The sequence below is a fragment of the Lagopus muta genome, chromosome 5 (assembly GCF_023343835.1).
Source record: "Lagopus muta isolate bLagMut1 chromosome 5, bLagMut1 primary, whole genome shotgun sequence".
Classification (NCBI taxonomy): Eukaryota; Metazoa; Chordata; class Aves; order Galliformes; family Phasianidae; genus Lagopus; species Lagopus muta.
This window is the reverse complement of record NC_064437.1, coordinates 15326314-15348437: the sequence shown is the minus strand read 5'-3', so window position 1 is coordinate 15348437 and position 22124 is coordinate 15326314. Positions and strand designations below refer to the sequence as shown.

Sequence of the window (22124 nt, the reverse complement as noted above, 5' to 3'; positions counted from 1 at the left end):
GAGCTTATAAGACATTTTATGTTCCTATGAGCTTCCTACTAAAAGTAGCATTATATCACAAGTTGGGTCTGTAAATCCCAAACCTAAGATAATATTTCTCGAATGGGATGATGGCAAGGGAACTGTTGAACAAATAACTCATCTGAGAACACAGGCAGGATGTGATCTAGAAATTCTGGATGAACAAGAGAGAAGCAAAGGTTTAAATGTAACTTTGATCATTACATTGAAGATGCTTTCTGGCAGACGAAATGCAAAGATGTGGCCAAGCTGGGAAATGGGGTGGTGCTTCTCTTTTGTTTGCATAAAGAGGCAGGGAGGCTGGGAAGAAAAAGTTGCTGGGTGATGAATCTTGCATTGTAAGAACCCTACGTTTTAACTTGCTCTTTTCATTTTTGACATTAATTTTATTCTACAAGAGGAAACTTTATGTTCCAATGACCAAGCTGAGATATGAGATACTCAAACCAACCACGCCATACGCTGATTCTGTGCAACCACAGAATTTGATAAATAATTTTTCAGAATTGGGTGATAACTCTTAGCCTGACAAGAACTATCACAGTTTTATATATTTCTTCCTCCTTTTCAGGATTCAATTACAAAGATGTCTGTTTTCATGCCCTGAAGATATATGCTCATCTATACAGCACAATATACACTAAAAAAAGCTTGTGTAGCTTTTTAAGCTGTATCTCTGATGTTAGAAAGCTCGGCTATATTCATAATTAATTGTCTTGATCAAACCCAAACTCCTTACAATTAAGAAACAAACAGAAGGTATGGCATATCAAACAGACTTTCTGCTGCTGTGATCTTATCTAAAGACAAAATAAGTTCCTTGGTACTTTCACATTAATAGTAATAAAGGATTTTTTTATTTTATTTTCTTCTTTAAATATTATTGTTACTATGTCTTCCCATGCACAAAGCTCTGGAGCTCTACAGATGATGATGATGAAGATTTATGTAATTGAGTCAAGCATAAGGACAAGAGGGTGTATGTCCATCTGAGTTAAGGCAAGAAATCACAATCACTGGTGTAGGAGCTGCAGGGCAGGACGGCAGGAAGCTGTGTGGAAAAGAAGGCAGTATGAAATCCTGGCTGATGTGTAGTGACACCCTGGCAATGCCAATGACAACTGAGAGATCCTGTTGTTCATTTTCTAATATATGGCACTTGCTTTTAGAGGCTGCAGTTTCTGGTGAAATTGTCCTTACTTGGACTCTTGTCCTCACTGCTCTCTGGCCAGGTGACTCTGAAGTGCAGAAATGGTGGGTACTGCCTGCCAATAACAAACCAAAGCTTGTCCTCCCTGTGACGGTGTTGAAATGGTGATCAGCTGAAGGAAGTGGCCTTTCCCCTTTGTGCTACCTCTGTCCCTCACTGTGACCTGTACAAGTCACAAATACAGATTTGGAGCTTGGCTAAAAGAATCATTGTCACAAAGTCCTCATGCTAAGCTGGGAGGCTGTAATGTGGCGCCCAACCACCCAGTGCAATTGCCTTCTCCTCAGCAATGCTTTGCTGGCATAGGGTGCTCATGGTGAAGGTCAGGCACAAGGTCAGTGGCAGTAGGAGCTGCACTCTCTTCTGCCCTTTCCTCTGCAGGGATACATTAAGGTTACTAGAGGGACACCTGAGACAAGGAACTTGAAATTACTCCATCTTCTCTCTGTATGCTATTTTAGCATTTGAATGTGAACTGGATCATCACAGCAGAACTGTGATAATTTATTTCTATTGTATCTAGGTCCTTTCCATTATCTGCTGAAGGCCAGTTTATTGCTGCAGCTTTTCTCCTATCCCACTGAATTATAGTTCATCAACAGGCTCAGGAAGAAATTTGTTACTATTTTTTTGTTCATAGCATATTTTCTTATATTAATACTTCCTGTACATGCTACAAATGGCAACCCTCCAAGGAAATAACATTGTTGTTTTGAAGAAGGTCAATGCTATAATATACAGTGGTATTTTCCTGCCCTGCCTTCTCATGATCTTTGAATTCGGTGAGAATTGAACTCAGTAACTCAGACATAAGAAAAGAGATGTCAGCTCCTTCTTTTTAATGTGAAATGGATAAGAATAATGCAAAATAAATAAATAAATAAATAAAGATAGATAGATAGATAGATAGATCAAGGTTAATTTGGTCTACTGATAATCAATCCATCCAGGATTAGTTACCTGATAATATTTAGTATGTGGTACCTGAGGAACAGCTAGGCATGGAGTCTTGTGTGCCAGGCAGCCAGCACTGCCCCAGCAGCTGCTGCTCCTCTGACCAGATGACAGTAACACTCCTTCCTGGTGTGAGACTGAAAACAGGAGGCAGCTGTGGGAGGCTGCACCCAGAGCCGGTGCCCTTGTGACAAAAGCTGTTTTGTAATTGCAGCAGTAGGCTCAGCTAAAGGAGGTCTGAGCAGCAGACGTGTTTCTGTGCTGCTGCTTATGGACGGAAACCTAGGAACAGGAAAACACCGGTAGTTGTCCTTATTATTTAATGTACTAGGAAATACTTTCCTAGATGGGAGACTTAAAAGAGCATGACAGTCCTGAAGGCAATTGACAGTGGCAAGTAGTGCTGCTTCCCTAGGCAGAGTCTCCAAATGTTGTACCTCAGGACTAACCTTACCTTGGGATTACAGTCTGGAGAGCGAAAGGCTTCAATAATATGTAACTTTACCTATACATTCGTACTGCCCTTCTACTGTTTTATTGACAATTCTTGAAGTTTTATTGATGCTGACAAGGATGACTAAAATATCTTGATTTATAGAAGGAGAAAAAGATATGTTATGAATAGATTCTTTTTTTCTGTCAGAAAAAGACAAGACTAGACAGTCCTCTTTAATTAACGTTGACAACTATTTCAAAAGGAAGAAACAAGCCAACAGGACATGAACCAACAGCTCAAGCAAAAAAAAGTTAAATCATTTTTCTTCTTTCAATTTTTACAGTGTTGAAGTAAATCAAACTGTTCCAATTAATTCTTCTGTTAGTGACTAGTTCTTCTAAAATATCTGTAGAAATATGCTGATTAGTCTTTGTAGAAACAACCAGTATATTGAGTTCCAAATTCTTTTCTGTGTTGGTGGAATGAGTAGCATGTTTTTATAAGAAAGGAAAGGAACTGGAAGGATCTCTGTAGGATGAAAAGAAAAGCTGTGCAGCAAGGTGAGCAATAGCACACAGATCTCTCACACGATGTATCTGGGGCCTTGTTTTGTGCTTGTGAGGGACTCAGAATGATGACAAGACAGTTTGGTAGGCAGAGGTTATGATGCTTTGTTAAAACAATAATCTTAGCTAAAAAACCCAAAGTATTAAATCTGAAATACTCCAAGAAGTTCTCTACTTTATGACCTCGTTGTAGTGAATTGAAGATGCCACCTTTTCCTATAAACTCATTTTTTGTCTGAAATTCTGGTATCAAAGATCATTGCAATTTTGGAAGTGTTATGGATGATAATTTTTTTCTTTTTTACCAAAGGTCGCAGTATGAAGATGGAATCAGCCTGAGTGGAGAGGGGAACTGCATGAGATTATAGCAGTGTACCCATTACTTGAGTGTGTTGCTTTTTTCTACAACTCACACCTATGTAGTCTAATATTTTCTCTGGTTTTGTGTTGGTTTTTATATACAAGGTAAGCACAGTATTTTGGTAATGAAAGAAATGTGTAAATTGAAAAAGAATTTTTCAGAGTGATGCATGTAGAGGCTACATTTCTATGGTGAAGCGTTTTGCATAGAATTAATGAAGTGCTTGGGGTCCTAGGGAATAAAAGGTGCTATATAAATGTAAGAAATCATCATTAAAAAGTTTTTCCCTCCAGGCATTTGGGATTTTGCAGGGTTTCAAGGAGGCATTTGCAGTCTTCTTTCATTCAAAATGCTTCAGCTTAGACCTGCTCCAACTCTCTCTGCAGTGTCATCTACAAAAATGTTTATATGAAGAAACAGTTTCTGAATTGGTTTCAATTAATCATATTTTGCTGCTAACAAGAAAGAGTCTGCTTTGGCATAAGCTTTTTATGACCATTTTGAAGACCAGAAGGAACTAGGTAGCAGTCTTTCCTCAAGAGGTTTTCATTTGCTCTTTTAACCATTATTAGACCTTGTCTGCACAGGTGGAGGAATAACAGAGGTTCACAGCCAGGATATGTGGGTACAAAAAGCCTACTGTGCACTATAGGGATTAGAGTTCAAGAATTATATCTTATGGGCCTTCGTGGCTGCGCACGTTTGTGAACTGATCTTAGAATGCCTTGTTGGAGGCTTTCCCTTTCATCCCAAATTAGACTGATTGGTTTTGTATGTGTATATTTCTGTATATTTCTGAACTCTTTTTAACCCAGCATGCAACATTTAAGATAATCTACCACTTTCCACATAGTGTAAGTGGCAAAGCTGGCAGAATCAGAAATCAAATCATTTGTGAGATGGCTGGACTGTCTTAGGAACTGTCATTTAGAGGAAATGGTGAAGTTATGTGCACCATGAATTCACACCAAATGTAGATCATGGAGTGTGGCTCGTAAGTATTTTCATGGAGTTCAGTACTGTTTACAGAATAGGAATTTTTTGATCACTAAGTTGAGGCACTAAATAAAATGCTAAGTATCTTTAAGCTCTTAAAATTGTGAGATATGGCAGCATTAAAGTTTAGGCTTCCTTATGCTCTCATTTTACTCATTTACATATGAAGTTAAAAACACTGCATCTTTTGTAATAGTTTCATAGAATTTGGTATTTTCCTTCAACTACTTGGTACAGAATTGAAGCAGGAATTGCTGCTGCTTACAAATTATCTGGTAGGGGAAACAGGAGTGAGTGAGTGTGATTACCTTAAAATAACTGGGTACAGTAATATATATGATATTTAGCAAGTATAGAGCCAGTGTCAGTACAATATGTGCTTTTTTGTGCTTTTGTTTGCATTTTGGTTAACACGGAGCACCTATTAACAAGACCCTTAGAAGAAATCTGTGGGTTGTGTGAGATGTTTCTTATGCTAAGGAACAGTGGAGAACTATCCATATGTGCTCCAAAATATCAGAACTTGATTTTATAAATGTATCTTTTCAGAAAACAAGCTTAATTCTCAGAAGAGTCACATTAGCACTCATTAGGGGACTGAGTGCTTCAGGGTACTGTTAATGAAATTCATTGCCTTTTGCCTGTGGGCTATCAGTTTGAATTCAGTTGAACTCAGCGGAGATTTAAAATTGTTCTACTTAATGGCCTTTTAGTCATCTCTAAAGAGATGAGTTTGGTGGCTCTCAGTCCCAGAATGTAAACCATTTGCTCTGCCTTCTAACTGGCAAGCTCCAGAGAAAGCCGAAAGTTTAATGGATTCTGGGGAAAGATGTGTATGTTACCATGAAAAAGCAAACCAAAGAAAAGAAAAGGTCTTGGTGCGCGCTAGTTACATGAGCACTAACAAACATGTTTGTAAATGTAGAATCTGCAGTCCATATGTGAAGTCTGTAAATTAGCAAATTAGCTGAGCATGTGACATACGCTGCTGTGCAGCAATGCACAGAATGCAGCGTGACAAGGACTCCCAACGGGGTTATCTACACCTATATGTAAAATCACACCAACACATTAAATGTTTAAATGTCTCTGGAATTCCTGTCAGATAAATATATATATATAGGATCAGAACAGCTATCTGGATAGTAACTGCAGTTATGGAAAATGATGCAAGAAAATTGATTTCTTAAATGTGCTCCATTACTTCTCAGTAGTTAAATGCCTCTCATCTATTTGTACAGACTTTTAGCTCAGTTTTTTTTAAAAAATGGGAGTGATGTCTTCAGAACCCTCTAGAGGATACGTACCAGCTCAATTTATCCATGCTGTAGTGAAACTTTTCCTAATATATCTAACCTTAATTTCTTTTAGTGCAGCTTGAAACTGTTACTTTTTGTTCTTAGCTGGATGGATTTAAGTGTAGTCCTCTAATCTCTAGAAATCTCTAAGAAATCTAAATCATTCATATTTTCAGTTTGGGTTACATTTTTCATAAATTCTGATTGGTTGGTTGGTGTTTTTTCCCCCTCCTGTTCTTTTCTTCTATTGGTGCTCTTTGAAAGATACATTTTCTTGAAACAGAGAGCCCCAAACTTCACACAGTATTCCAGCCAAAGATTTACCAGAGTTAAATCTAGGAGAAATTCTTTGTATGTCCTAAATATGACAGTTCTGTTCACACATCTCCTTGTACTGCAGCTTTTTTTCACAAGTGTGACATTGTGGATGCATGTTCTGTTTGTGATTTACTGTGGTCCACAGCCCGTTCTGAAGCCATGGTGTTTATTCATCTGTTCCTAGCCTTGCAATCATGCAATTGTTTTCCCATTTGAATTGACAGAAATTGACAGTTGCATCCCATTTTTGCAATCAAGATCATTTTGAATCCTATTTTTGCCCAGCAACATCCTTACAGCTCTGCCACTTTGTTACTGTTGGCAAATCATAGAATCATGTAATATCCTTAGTTGGAGGGGGTCCAACTCTACTCCATTACTCATGTAATTAGAGATACAGGACACCTCCATGCCCAAGAAGCTGCGTTTGCTGTATTCTGTTGTCATTCACAGAGAAGCACTGCCAACTACTTTTTGAGTAGTTTTGTACCACTGCAGTCTTTTCTGTCCAGATTTCTTTCACTTGCTCAGTTATGGAGTTCTGAGTCAGTGTCAAAAGCCTTATGGAAGTCAAGCCACAACAGACCTGCCGCTATTTCCACCTGCAGTCCATTATACAGTCATCAAATGGAATGACTTTGGCTCTGTATGATTTTCTTGACAAATCCACGTTGGCTGTAACTTATCACTTCATTAGCTACCATGTACTTAAAGATGTGGGATTATCTGCTTCAGTACTTTTCCTGGCTCTTCCTACACTCCCCTTGGAATTGCACGTGCTACGCATTCCCTTTTCCCCTCTTCTGAAGCACCAGTTGTCTTCATGAGCTCTCAGTGACAACTGCTCACACCTCTGAAGTCGCCTTATCACCTTCTCATTCTAGCGTGAAATCCTTTGGGCCCAGCAAATCTAAAGAAAATCTAATTTATCAAAGCAGTCCCTAATTTACCAATTTGTCTCCCTTGAATCCCTGCCCTTTTGAACCGGAGCTTGCCATTACAGCCATTAATCTGAAGGGCTGGCAGCTAACGCTAGCTTCTTGGAGTCCCATCAGAGCTGTTCCCCAGAGCGGAGCGGCCACCTTCGCGTTTTCTCCTTTCCCCTTGCCGCTGCTTTGCTGTGTTTCCTGCTCCGCTCTCATTGCCCTGTCACATCGTTTGCCAGCCGCTGCTCGTTGCAGGACTGCCTCTTTTGTGCAGCTCCTTCAGCGTTTGACCTAGTTTTCCACTTTCTGTGGGAAAGGCACCGCTAAGCAGCAGGCGCTTCGACTTCCCGCTCCCCGCGCACCGGGAAGCCCGGCGCAGGTGAGGGGAGGCCACGCTGGGACGGGAAGCGGCCGCGTTCGGCATTTCGCCTTTTGAAAAGAGCTGTTAGGAGTTTCTCCTCACGCCCACAGCAGGCATTTCCCGCCCGCGCTCACGGCGCTGCCGGGGACAACCCGAGCCTGACGGCGCGGCGGAAGCTGCGCGGCGATAACAGCCGCGGCGATAACAGCTCCGCTCGCTGCAGCGGCGGGCAGGCGAGCGAGGTCGCGACCCCGCACCTCACTGCGGGAGGGGGCAGCGCCGGAACGGGAACAGCGGAGGGATGAAGCGCGCATGCGCACTCCGCTCCCCGGGACGTGGGGCTCCGTGTGCGGTATGGGGGGGGGCGGGAATCTTACGCGATGACGTCATGACGCCGCGCGCAGGACGTAACCCCGGCGTGACGCACAGCCCGGCGAGCCCGTGAGTTTCCCGTTATGCTTTTTTTTTTTTTTTTTTTTTTTTTTTTAAATGCCCTCCCCCCGCTCCCCTCCCCCACCGCCGAAGGGAGGGCCGGGGGCGCGCGGGCGGGGAGGGCCGGGGCGAGGGCGAGGTCCGGGGCCGTGGCGGGCGCGGCGGGCCGGGCCGGCCGCCCTAGCGGCGGTTGGCGGGCGGCCGTCGCCTCCATCCTGCCGCATCGGGAACATGGCGGCCGCCTCCGACCCGCTGCGGCTCCGCGGCTCGGCCGCAGCCGCCCGCGCGGCGGTAAGTGCCGGGCCCGGGGCGGCGGCGGCGCGGCGGGGACAGAGTGGGGCGGCCGCGGAGTTCCTCCGACGCCTCGCCGCCTCCTCCCGGCTACACCGGCGGCACCCGGCCCTTCCCCGGGCCGGCGAGCGGCCTCCCGGTGCCCCTGGCCGGGCCGGACACAAAGGGCCGCGCGAGGAGGGCTCTGCGCGGTCACATGAAGCGGCGCAGCCAGTGAGCGCGGGGCGGGGGGGAGCGGGCCGCCGCCATTGCCGGGCGCGGAGCGGCGGGGCGGCCTCGGCGGGGCCGGGGGAGGCCGCGTGCCGGGCGGCAGGTAATGGCGGGCGGGGGGAGGCCGTGGCTCGCGGGTGACCGGGGTCGGTGCGGGGGGCTCCGGCGGGCCGCGCTCCCGCCGGCTCCGGCCGCGGAAGCTCGCCGCGCTCCGGCCGGCCCGGTGACGCGCGGTGCTGCCCGTTCCCTTCCTCCTCGGCTCGGAGCTGGTCGGTCGCCCTGGGATGTCGACTCGTGCCAGTCCCGGCCCGCCGACGGCTGACATCTGCGTGGTGCCGCGGCGAGGCCGAAGTTAGCGGGCACCCTGGCCGTGGGGCGGGGGCTTCCGAGCGAAGTTTGTGTTACGTCGGGCTGCGGCGGTGAGCGTCGCCGTGCGTGCGATCCTTACCGCACGAAATCTGCATGCAGAGTTCTCTGTCATCGTGTCTCCGTATACAACCTTCAGTCTATCTGAAGTTCTTGCGCTGGGGTAACGTGGGCGATATAAACTGACAAGTCATGATGGTAATGAAAAACAAACTGTGCATCCAAGCAGGCTTCCATCAGTGCTGTAAAACTCTGGCCCTTTAAGCGAGATCTCACCTACGGTCACGTTCTGATTCCGCCTCCCCTCCTCCGTAACACGTAATTAAGTTATGAAGATTGTGTCATGGAACTTCACTTTGAGACTCATAAGGGGAATGAACATGCACCAGGTTTTAGGAAGAAGCCATTTCGTGTTGTGTGGCTTAATGAATTGTCACACAGACAAACAGTTGGAGAGGTTTGTGTCCTAAAGATAAGGATTTCTGGAATTCCATCAAGGAATTGTGCCTCTTACTGAGAAGCTTAGGCATTTTTAAAATAAAAGTTGCAAAATGTTTTTTTCATTCAAATTATGAAACAAGGCTCTAACTGAAGCATTTTCACATTTAGGAGGTACGTCTGAGTTTCGACAACTTTATGTGGTTCTTCTGTATAAAATCCTTTGCTGCCCGACTTGTGTAAAGCAGGTGATTTGAGGGCAGAGCAGGTGAACTGATTAGGCAATGCAGAATAGATCCTCAGGAGCTTTTAATGGGTCACTTACCTGGAGAGGAAACACTGCAATTTCCTTATTGGAAAGGGGGTTTAAGTAGGGTGCATGGAGGAGCAGTGCAGTGTGACAATCCTATTACACTGACTTACCATCAAAGCTGATGATGCAGTCCTGTCTGATATGACTGCAGAGGGATGCAGCACAGAGTTATGCATGAGTAATAACTGAAATAGGAAGAGTCTTCAAAACATTGTCTTTAAAATAGTTTCTTGCAACACCTAGCACAACTTCAAATAGAGGTTTCTTATTATTGTTTTAAAACTTAGGTAGGAAATGTTTGGGGGGGTAGGAGGATGTTAATTTCACCAGTAAACACCTTTCTTGTTTACAGGAATAACTTTTCTTTTGTTGTTTTTTGTCATACTGAAAGTAGTCCTTGGCAATGTCATTTAGCAGAATCAAGACAAAAGTGTTACTATTTTGATTTTTTTTCTGGAATCTTGTGAAATCCAGCATCTCTTCTGCAGTAACATGTGAAAGTATATGCCTAGGAAAATGCCAATAAAAGTTTGTGAGTGAACGTAAAAAGTGATCAGATGGCCTTCAAATCTCAGGAGGTGACCTGAGCTGTAGGAAGAAGAGGCCCTGTTGACATGAAGCATCCTTGTGAAGTTAATTATCAGAGCAACAATTGATTGAAGCAGGAGCATCAGCAATTGGATTAACAGGATGTTGAACAATAGTGGCAGTGCCTCCCACTTTAAAATAACAGTGCAGGCTGAGTTTCAGTATGGATGGCTGAGTTGCCAGGGGAGTTTCTGGTGGGATGGTTTGTGCTTACACTTGTATGTGCTTGCACAACTTACTTGTGCACAAACCTTCTATTTGTAGGGCCTTCTGCAGAAAACAAATGGAAAGAAAATAAGATTCTTTGTAGTAATAAAGCATATGCATGCTCACATGCCTCTGTTCACCTTGAACACTTGCAGGTTTTTTACCAGCTTGCATAAGAAAGCCAGCAAAGCAGCTCAGCAGTGAAAACTGGACAAAATGCAGTGTAGTTGTGTCACTTGCTTTGCAGTTCCCCTGAAGTTGGTTTGGCTGAGGGTTCTCTGATCTTGCAGTCTGGCCTGGTTGGTTTGGCTGGTCAGGAGCTCTCTGTCAGCATGTTTTCATATTTTATAACAGCTTTTTGTGTTCTGCAACCTACAAATGATGCCGCTTTTAGTGGGCTGCCTGTTGAGATTATTGCTTTTAATTTGCTCTATTATTTCAATCCCAAATGCTGCACTCTAATGCTATGGTTATTTTAAGCCAAACTGAACTGATTTCTTACATTCTATGCATTTTGATATTCTGTACTGTGTATTGAGAGGGTGAAAACATTTAGTAAAATTAGGTTATATCTGCACAAAGTTGCACTCAAATTGACTTGTAAACTGATTCAGGATGGCAGAGCCTCCAAAGCATGATTCCTTCAGTTGAAATTTGTGTCCAAACATCTCGTGAATGTGAAGAAATTCCTGGTAAAACAAAGCAAAACAAGTCTTCCTTCTCTCAAAATACGTTCATTTACCCTCCTTTTTAGCACTCTAAAAAGAAGCAGATTTTTGATAGTGAGCCTTTTTCCTTGCTGCTTTTTTGAGATGTAGGCGCAAACTTTATATAGCTGCTGGCAAAAGAGCTTAAGTTACCCAAGGAAGCTATGAATGTTGGTTGTTACGGTTGATACACTTAGATACTACTGGGCTAACTGGATTCAAGGTTTCCTCATAGTTTATAGTCAGGAAAGCACCCCTTTAATGCTTAATTAAGGAAGAAGTCTTTTATGTCTGTGTGCAGTGTGTCTCTTGAATCAAAACTGTGCTAGTAGCAAAGAATTCACACAAGCAGGGATGGTAACTGTCATGCCCACGTCGTTCACTGCATTGTAGAAAAGGCTTCTTTCTGCTGTATGAGGATGTGAAATAGGCACTGGGATTTCCCTCACTGCCGAAATCATCTGAAATGGACTCTAGCGTGGTGCATCTCTACAACACAGTACTGTTTGTGCACGATTAGTTTAAGTCGCAGCTGTCTGTCAAAACGGACCATGTAATGAGTGTGCACAGACTTGGAATGTGCACTTAAAAAAAATGGAGAGAACGTGATGGTCACAGGATTGATCACGTTACCTTGTGTGCGATGCCTTTAATCCTGGGGTAAAGTCTACCCATAATTCTGTTGTATTCACTCATAAATCTCCTTCGCTGAAGGAGAACAAGCTTTTAAAAATTCTAAAGTAAGGAAAAAAAAAACAAAACAAATAGAAACAAATACCTTATTGTGCTGTGTTTCTGTTACTATCCAACCCCACCGAGCAGCTGCTAGGTTGATAAGCTGTTGCAATGCCTTTAAGGTGGTGAATTAACGGCGAGTGTACAACTGTCTTGTTTTTGTTATGCTAAACATTAACTGACTGTTTCTTAGCAAGCTTGGGACTACAGGGTGCGCTTCCTCCAATGGGGTGAGTGTGGTGCTCTTGGGAGGGGAGCTGCTGTTCTTAGAGGTGGCTTAGTGCAGCCTCTGGGAAAGGTGGATCTCTAGCTGGTGTTATCACTGATTGACACTGAGTGCTTAGTCTTACATATAGTTGATTAGTTGAAGAATGATGGATTATGTAGAAATTTAGTATTTCTTGAAACTTAATCCAGAGGGTACAGAGTCTGCTTAAATCAGAACAAAGGTCAGATCGCTGGGCTTGGGAACATTTCAGGCCTGTTGTCAGTGTGTAGTAATGATTTTGTGTGACTAACATTGCAAGTTGGATACGTTCTGTACTTACACAAGCTTTGGAGTTGAAGACATACTGTGTTTTGGGGGAATTCCAGGTGCTTTAGTGACTGGTCCAGTTGGAGCTGAAGACTGGAACTGGTCATTGCAGCTCTTCCATTTCCTGGGCTGACTGTTAGCACTGCCCTGTAAGAATGCTTTTGCCAACAGTGGTAGAACATAAGCAAAGTAAGATGCAAATTGTAGATCGTGTATAGTTTTAAATGTTTTATTTACATCCTGTTGCCTGATCTTTCCTTTTTTAACTCGTGAAGAGCGAGGAATTCCTTACCATGTGTCATAGTAATGTTGAAGAGTAGTAACGGAACGCTTCCTACCTGTCTGCTGAATTATGAGCTGTGCTTTATCCCATCCACCTTTCCAGTCCTGCTTCTTCAGGGGGACAGCAGTAGGCATTCCACTCGAGATTTATTTCCAGTGCAGACGTCCAGCACTGACGTCTCAAAGCAGAGGGCTGCTTTGGGAAAACGGTTGCTGATGTCTGCTTGTAAAGCATGGCAGTGCAGTAATGGCTCTGTGCTGCTGGTAGGAAGTGGCGGGTATCTGTTTCTTGTCCGCCTGCAGGCAGCAGGCTGGTGGGGGGTTTTGTTTGGTTTTGGTTTTGCCTGTTCTGCTTGGTAGTCTGCTGTCTTTTTTTTTCCTCTCTTTTTTTTTTTCTTTTTTCTTTTTTTTTTTTTTTTTTATCTTTGGCTTTGTGCTTCTAGTGTCAGTCCTCTGAGTATTTCTACTGTTTGCTTCTGATTTACACAGCTTTTCTAGCAGCATTGTTATCCAGTGTGAAATAATTCTTGCTTTCTGTTTTTACAAAAGCCCTTAATGTTTACAGTGTTTGCTGCTGATATCTTTCTTCATCTTCATACCCAGGTATAAGCAGCAGTTTCATGGCTGCAGTGGTTCAAACATCATCTCACTATTATCTTTATATTAAAAATATATAGTTTTTCAGTCAAAAGAGGCAGGAAGATCATAAAATGTTAATCCTTTTACTAAGTTTCCATGCACCTTAACAATGCTTGTAGTTTATTGAAGAGTTTACAGTATTTGTGATTATTGTGTTTGCATAAAAACTGTTACTGCTCTTAGGGAGTCATCAGTAAAGACTTTGGTTTCTGTGCCCCTCTGATAACCATCAAGGAGGAAAGGGAGCATTTGTTATGAAAGCTTTTTTTTTCTTTGCTCAAAGTTGAGTTGGTATTAGAAGTATATTTTCATATATATTCTTATATATTTTTGCTTGAAAAGTTCTGGTATAAATAACTTTGTTCCTTCCCCTAGAAGGGCTGGTTTTTGTGCAGTACTTGTTGTGAATGTCTCTTGTGTGAGAAAGCCCGGAGTGTTTGTGCTGTTGGTGAGTGGGAAGCACCAGCCCTGCAGCTGGCTGTGCAGCGGGTACTCGTCCTTGCTGCTCACTTCCTTTTTGTTTGTGTTTTTTCTAGATCTTCCTAGATTTTCACATACGCATGACTGAGATCAGTCTTTTCGTGAGCAAGGCTTTAAAAACAACCTGTTGCATGTAGAGAAAGCAACTGTAATGCATAAAATTTATACCAAAGGTTAGAGCTCTGAAAGTGCTGCAAAAACAGTTTTTTGTCTTCTGTTAACTTGAAAACAAAACATCACTTTTTGCCTCCTTCTCGGGTACTTACTAACAGAAACAAATTGTGATAGTTTTTTTTCTGGGGAAAAGGAGAGAGGATAGGTGCTGGGAGCATGAAATGGTGAATGAACCGAGAGGAGCTGTGAGCAGCAGCCTCAGAGGCTTTGGAGCAATTACAGAATGGGAAAGAGTGCTCTTTGCCTCATGTGCAGACTGCAGTGCAGGTGAATCTAAGGTGGAATGGTTGCTCATGTGGTACATAAACCAAGGAAGACACTAAAGACAGCGTGTTGGAATTTTCAACATCTTTGTTTTGGAGAAGCCTCAGAAGGTTATTTTGTCTGGCTTGTTAAGGAGTTTGGGCTAGCACTTGTGTCCGTGTCCTTATAAAGCCTTGAATGTGCTGGGTGGTGGTGACACACGTAGTGATGAGAAACGATAGGCTTTTTCACGAGCTGCTTCAGCAGTGACTCTTACAGGCATTGCTGTGTGTTCCTGCAAATTACTGGCCTCTGTTCACAAGCTTTTTGGAGGGTAAGATTTAGCGGCTAAGTTCGCCATGATTCTGACTGCTGTGGTGTGGCAGGAGCTGCATGTGGATTAGAGGGTCCCTTTCCTTCCCCAGTGTGCACGAGGTTTGGAGAGGAAGGCAGCTTGCCCACAAAAATCTTTCCCAGTTTTACCTGTCTGCTGTGATTGAAAGAGTGCTGCTGCCACTTGTCATTGTGTACCAGTAGAAATGTGTGTTAACTGGCATTATTTGTTTCTTTTGAAGAAGGAGGGGAACCAAAAATAGAAGAGCTGCTTGGGAGAAACCATTTGAGTTGCTGTATAACAGAAGTGTCCTACTATTGCCAAAAATACCGCACAGGTACAGCGATAACTCGTTTTTAGAGATGTCTGAGAGAGGAAGAGCTCTCCTATTTTGATCCTCTAGAGAAAGAAGTGATTGCAGCCTTCTTGAAAGAGATCCTTCAACACAGATGGTTCTTTGAATGTTGAAATGGGTAGTGGGAATTAAGAAGTGTAGTTCTCTCTTGTGTTCTGCGTCTCTGCCCTTGATTCATAATTCTGTAAGGTTTGTTTGGCTTGAGATGGGTTGATTTCATTGTTCAATTATATAAAAATTGGTTAATATTGCATTTCTGAGCCTACTGGAGGTCTCACACGGGTGAACAGAGAAGGTATGCAGGTGGCACTGCAGTAAGGTTTCATTTAAAAATAAATATAAAATTCAGATGTTAGTTTTTGTGATCATTTCAGGAGTTGTGTGTCCGTGTTCCTCTTATCTATCCTGATAGATCCTTATAAGCATTCATATAGAGACAAGCAGTTCAAATCCTCTTACGTTATTTTCCCATGTAAGAGCCTTGTGTTATGGAGCAAGATGCAAAGTTCTAAATTAATATCATCTCTAGGATCATTTGTTGGCATTTAGAAAAATTGGGAAGATGTGCACATTCTGTGATCTCTTCAGAAATCCAGCAAAATGCATGAGGGAATTAGAAGGATGGGTTTGTACTTCTGCATGCAAAGCGCTGCTGTGTTCCAGCTGAAAATTTCCTAATAGTGTTGGGAGTGTTAATGAGGAATTGTTTGGTTTTGGCTTGTTAAACCATTTAGGGAAAAGTGGTTTTGTTCATATTCTGTGACACGATCGTTTTGATATTTAGGATGTTGGGCACTGCTTTAGTTGAAATTGTATGAAATGTATTTCAAATAAACTTAGCTCTAGATTCACCTAGTGAGCTGATTCTGAAGTGTGCTGGTGCCTGCAGTTTTCAGGGGATGTAAAAATACCAAAGAGGAAGGATTGGAATGGTCCTTTGTTTTGTGGTTTCCACAATCTTAAAACAAAATCTGACAGCTTAGTAATATTAATGTTGGGGCCCAGGGTAATTTTATTCAAAATTATCTCCCTGCAACTTCGCTTCTTTTTTCTCCAAATAGTTTTGGCTTTTCTTTCTTTTTTTCCTCCTTTTTTTTTTTTTTTTTTTTTTTTTTTTCCTACAGTAAGTCATTTGGAGTGCCATTTTCAGCAGGAAGAAGCGTAATGTTGTCCTTTTTCTTCATGACTTCTGTCACTATTGATTCATTAGCATTTCTTCCTGATCTTGAAGGAGATTTTGTGCATTCAGATGTGAAAATCAAAGATGTATGAGCTTAATCAACAACTTATTTAAAAGAATGCATAAATATTAAAGTACCACTATGAAGCATAACCTTTTGTTACCACTGCTTTAATTCAGAATTCACACTTTGTTTTTAGTAGGGCAGCCCTTCCAGTTGAGTAAAAAAAGCAAAAAACTTAAGAACACCAAAGTCAAACCCCCCTCTCCTTTAGTCTTGTCCTCAGTATGAATCTGAGTGGTTTATGACAAGCTATACCTCATTTAAAAAGAAAGACACAAATATTGTATTGTTTTCCTCTAAATACTGTGAATTCCCAGCGACTTTCTGATAGGCCAGTGTAGTCAAGGAACGGGTTTGCTAAGGGTATTCCCAAGCCTGCTTTTTGGAGGAATTTCACTCTTCTTTGGTGGAATTTCCCTGATTTTGTTTTAGCTGTCCTTTGAATTTGCTTTTGTGAATCTAGGAGAAAGATGCAATTTCTTAAATGAAGTCTTAGTACTAGCCTGTGTATTTCTGTACTTGTAACAACATTCTGGAGTGTAATTAATTCTTGGCTCTTACTTTCTGTGTTGCCTAAAGTTGATTAAATAGGAAGCGATCCAGTTGTAAGCATTTTTGTTAGACTTGCTCTGGTGAAGTCTACTCCTCTGTGTTGTACATAATATTACGGCAGAGTTCCCCTCTCACGCATTTAAGCCAGAATAATTCACATTTCAAAGAATGGTTTGGGTTGGTAGGGACCTTTAGGATTGTTTATTTCCTACCCCCTGTTACAGGCAGGGATTTATTGATATTCTCTAAGCATTTACTCTTGCTTGTAGTTTCTGTAGTGTTCTAGATGAAAACAAATATGAAACAGTGGAGCTAAGCTTGAAAATCTAAATGTGTATGTTCATAAAACTTGCAGTGATTTTTAGGTATGTTAGTTAGTATGTATGAATTGTTTGCAAGAAGTATTACCAGATCTTTTTTTAATTGTGGATGTGCAAGACCGATAGCAAAGCTTCCTTAAATGACGGTGAGCATTTTCATTTGCTTTTAGGAAGCTTTTAATTTGTGCAAATTAGATAAGCTGTTTACTTGCTAGGAGAAATATATTTTTCTTTTGGTTATGTTCCTTTTTAAGGAGCGAGGTTGGCATGGGGAACATACAGGTTTCTTAGCTCAATTAAAAAACTGTATTTTGTTTGTATTCTGAAATGGAATGGTTGTACATGTTAGTGGTGCCAAATGTATTGATGTTTCTTAATGATGATTGTATGCGACCTTAGCCACTGCAAATTCAGTTCTGTGGTCTCCTGTAACCCAATGTAAAGCCTATAAAATAGGCTTAGAGTGTGGTCTCATGTCCCTTTTGTTCCTTGAGCTACTGTAGAAAATTTGGTTGGAAAATCTGTTTTCATTAGGAAAAGTGAACTTAAATGGCTGTATACCAGAACAATGACAAGAAAGTCTATTTTATTACTAAGTCCCAACCAGACCAAGTGCCTGACTGCAGCCAGCGGGCTGGCTGTGCACAGATGAGCATAACTAATGTGGTTTGCTTTCTGCCGTTGTCTTTTCTGAAAGTTTTACAGCTTGAGGAGCATACCAGAAGAATAGATTTCTGTAGGCAGAATTAGAGTGATTTGTTGCTGTAATCCATCATATGATGGAGACTTATATCATGAGCAGCAGCGTTTGTCTTGTGACTGCAATGGAATATTTAAGGAGGTAAAGAATAAGTGGCCAAACACTCAGGCTCTAATGGTTTTTCTTCTCTGTGGCATGCCAGGTATGCTATGATCTTTTGACTGTAGCTGCTCGCTCGCTGTATTGGCTGTGCATCTGTAAGGCCAGGTAGTGGAAACTTGGCCAAATGCATACCCAAAAAGTGGAGAGAAACTCTGATACTTAGCGTATGCAAAGGGAGGCAAGGCTCCACAAACATTTAAAGGGTGAGAGTTTGAATAGAGTGGCATTTATGTAAGTGATGGACGGCATTGGAAGCTTGATGTGCTGCCAGACCAAGAGCGAGCATTGAGTAGCTCAATGAGGAACGGGGTTTTACTTACTTGAAAAACAATTTGCAGCACCTGCTATAAAATGACAGAATGATTTGAGTTGGAAAGCACATCAGTCCACCCCCGTGTCACAGGCAGGGCACCTTCCACCAGATCAGGTTTCTCAAGATCCCAGCCACCCTGGCTTTGAGCACTTGCAAGGTACAACTTGACCCCAGCACCAACAGCAGTCCTCTGTCTTCATAAAGCAGGCCCCTGTGGAATGGAGGCTTTACACTGCTCAAGTGTGACTCCTCAAAGTCTTTGATATGTCATAAGGAATGGAATGTAGAAAGCAAAGTATTTTGTATCTTCTTTTCAAATCTGATGAGCAGTAGTTGAATCCTATTATATAAAATATGTTTTTAAATGTATATTTTATTTGGACAAAACTATTGCAGGAAGGCTGCTGGTATTGGAATACATGTATTTAGGTGAGTGTTTTATGTAGTTTTCTCCTTGCTGGAGCACTGCTTGCAGTGGCTGCTTGGCTCTCCAATAAGCAGTCTGTGGGAGCCAGCTGTGGTGCTTATGGACACTAATGCTCCAGTGTCTGCTCTGACCTCTGCTGGAAGTTGTCATTGTAGGGATATCAGAGTAAAATGTCTCAGCCATACCAACTCATAGATCAGCATAAACCTGTGAGATACTTATTATTAGTTTATAAGCATGGTTTTACAAATATTTATGGAAATTTGTGAAGACTTTTTGTGTTCGCACACTCCCACAAAGGCTCCCAGCATGAGATTCTCTTTCCTATCACTGTGTATGGGAGATATCAGAAATGTGCCTTGCCAGATGCAGCAGGCCTTAGAGCTTATGATAAAAGCTCAGGTGTGCATTCAGCTAGAATAGACCTGTGAGGAGTTGCATTTGGAATTAGAGCCCTGGTTATTAGGGGATATTCATGCTCAATTCCTGTAGGTAACTTTCAGAAACACTCATTTAGTCTTTTCTTCCGTTGCTGTTATGAAAGGAGCGTGTATTTCACTTTCTTATTAGTGCTCTCCCACCATTGCTTGCTTGTTTGCTTTGAAAGTGTCATGAGAAGAAGGGTTTTTTTTGAGAGGGGAATGGAAATCAGAGCTGAAGTACATCTCTGTGAAGAGAAACTCGAGGAGCTGGAGCGCTTCAGCCTGGAGAAGAGACAGCTCTGGGGAGACCACGTAGCGGCTTCCCAGCACTGAAGGGGGGACAGAGGAGCTGGAGAGAGACCTTTTACAGGGGAGTGTTGTGGTAGAGCAAAGGGGAATGGCTTTAAACTAAAAGAAGGGGAGATATAGATCAGACATTAGGAAGAAATTCTTTACTGTGAAGGTGCTGAGGCACAGATACCTCCCAGAGAAGCTGTGGGTGTCCCAGCCCTGGAGGCGCTTAAGGCCAGGCTGGGTGGGCCCTGGGCAGCTGAGCTGGAGGGGAACAGCCCGCGCATGGCAGGATTTGAACTGCATGGACTTTGAGGTCCCTTCCAACCCAAACCCCTATGTGATTTTATGAAAGTTGTCATGTTTATCAGTAATCTTGAGCTGTAGGATTTTAGGCTGAGCCTTTTATAAAAACAGCATTCCAGTCTTAAGAAAGCAAGGAAAGTGTTTCAGGTTTTGTCATTTTTAAGACTGCAAAAATGTCGAGAAGGAGTTGGAAGTGAGCACACACTGTTTTTGTCTCAGATTTTCTAAACAGAAAATCCAGGGAGATGTGAATCTACTAAGAAGCTGCTTTTGGCTACAGCACCTGCTCTGATTATGTAATCTCTGTTTTGAGAAAGGTTTTTCAGTGGTTGCTCCTGTAAGGACAGAAAGTACACTGCTACCTGAATAACCTCATACTGGACCGTGTTCTTACAGCCTGAGGGTTAAAATAATTAATTACATTGCTGGTCTTGTTTCCAGTGTCCCACAAACTGTCTACAAAGTCTCTTAAATGTGGTTGTTTCAAAAGTGCACTACTGTGCTCTTGATTAACGTTAATGAATTTGCACAGAGTACAGTTTTAGAGAATACAGTTAGATAAGTACATCTGACTAAAAGAGATAGTCTGGAGTGAGGTATCTTCAAGTGTGTAGCCAGAGAGAAAACTTGAGCAATTTTGCTGCCTTGGAATTTAAACAGAGTTTGTAGTAAGAGTTGTTGGTGTCAGAAAAACGCTAAAGCTGAGAAGAAAATGGCGACCCGAAATCATTGTTGCTACAGTAACAACATGGCTTGACTATTAATGTGCTGCTCTCATCATGTTAGGTGTGCTGTGTGAGATGCTGCTCCTAGGTAAAAAGGACCTTACTGGGAATATATTTAAATCCACTTGGAAGCCTGACAATAACCATTAACATCTTTTAGAATATGAATCTATTTATTGGAAAGACTAGTTTGTAGTGAATATTTTTTTAACTACTGTTTTCTACAAAAAATAAATTACTTAATCGCATTCGATTGTACTGATAACTTTGTTGTTATAAAACAATTTGCAGGAAGATAAGGTGCAGTGTGAGCAATCTTTCAGTAGTAAGTTTAAAGGAAAACTATCTGGTTTGTTCTGAATTATTCATTTATTATTTTGTTCTATTTATTTCCATGGAAACTACAACAGATGCAAAGAGCACAATAATAATATCTGATAGAGCAGATTCTCAGCTGCAGAACGCTATTTTCCAACATAGTCACCACAGGTAGCAGCGTATTTTCACCAGCAGTGACAAGAGCCTGCGTGCTGCACTCGTAACAGTCTGCACCGGTGGAGGAGACCCAGTGTTGCCCCTGCTGAAAGCCACCACCCGCTGCCTCACTGTGCTCACATCTACTGATGTGTTTCCATCAATGTTCAACAAGCATCGGTGAATGTCAGTGGGTGCCACTTTTTCCACACGGAGGAGTTCCTTGATGCTGCTTTGCTTCATGTGCCCTTCCATGTCAGACACCATTCTGTCAGTGCCCCTCTGCTGCCATCTGTCACACAGCAGCAGCACGCAGTGGGATGTTGGTGAGATGGTCAGCCTCTACTGCTGTACCACCAACGTACGCCTCTGACATCGTGTGCTGACATAATAAAACATGAGGCACTGCGTTTGGAGCACCCCTCATATTACTCTCATGAATTTAGTGTGCTTTAATATCATGGTTTCTCAGGAGTACAAGTAATTTTTATTTAACACTGGAAACCCGTTTGTTTCTCTTGTTTCAAATGCTTTACTATTTTGAATTAAAATTAAGAAATTGACGTCCTGATTGAAGACTTAAAAACAAGGAAGGGTCTTATTTAAAAGTGTAATCTGTGCATCTTTTTGCATTATGTTTTATTTCATAGGGCTGTCAACGTAGGCGTTCTGCAGTAAAATTTGCAAGTTTTTCTCTAATTGAGGAAAGCTCATTTACATTGAAGAATTTCAAAGATGTGTAATGAAGAGGTCAGTCAGGAATTAGATGTGTGAAGTGCAGGAAATGTGTGAAAACAAGTTGATGCGTTGCTGTACGCCTGGGTTCCACAGGTGGTGGGCTGGGAGTGGGTACAGATTGGTAATTGCTCTCTATACAAGTCCACTGTGTGTGGAGTGCATTGTATAGTGTGTCAGATCCCACGTGTGTTTACTTTGAATGTACTTGTGTAGTATTTGTATTGGACAATCTTATTCCGTGTACTGTCTATTACAAAACAGCCTTCTGACTCATTTCAGTGGAACTCTGCTTCATTTACTGCATCTCAGATGTGTGCTGGATATATAAATTGCAATTTCAAGACTGTAGAAAAATGCTTGGTATGTAAGATCAGTTATTTGGGCAGTGGGATGTTGCTTTTTGTTACATGGAAAAGGATGCACCAATTTGGTGTACATGAGGCTTGAACACTTTGTGGCTCTTACGTGCAGCTTTGCCTCTGTGTTTTATTGACATTCAGGGGGCTTGGCAGAAGAGAGGATGGCTGTTACTTTAGAAATGAACTGGCTGTGTGTGTGTTCTGGAGTGCATTCATGTCCCTGTATGTGTGCTGTGTATATAAAGCTTGTATGATGATATAGCAAAGGAATATGCAGTAATTGAGACTGGAGGAGTTCCACAGCTAAAGGGCTGA

The 22124-nt window shown here is 42.2% G+C and overlaps 1 protein-coding gene across 7 annotated transcripts in view; it reads left to right on the top strand.

The window, feature by feature from the left end:
• ZNF644 (zinc finger protein 644) overlaps positions 1-22124 on the top strand; it is a 74066-nt gene that overhangs the window by 16210 nt on the left and 35732 nt on the right. For 2 of the 7 annotated variants that reach the window (XM_048944622.1, XM_048944615.1), the window contains exon 1: positions 7816-7888. The exons of 1 other annotated variant lie outside the window; for it this stretch is intronic. The gene's annotated coding sequence lies outside the window, so the exon portion shown is untranslated. Of the gene's footprint in view, positions 1-7812; positions 7889-8050; positions 8171-8419; positions 8484-22124 lie in introns of those variants that run through there. 4 more of the 7 variants (XM_048944619.1, XM_048944616.1, XM_048944620.1 and 1 more) reach the window with 4 other exon arrangements.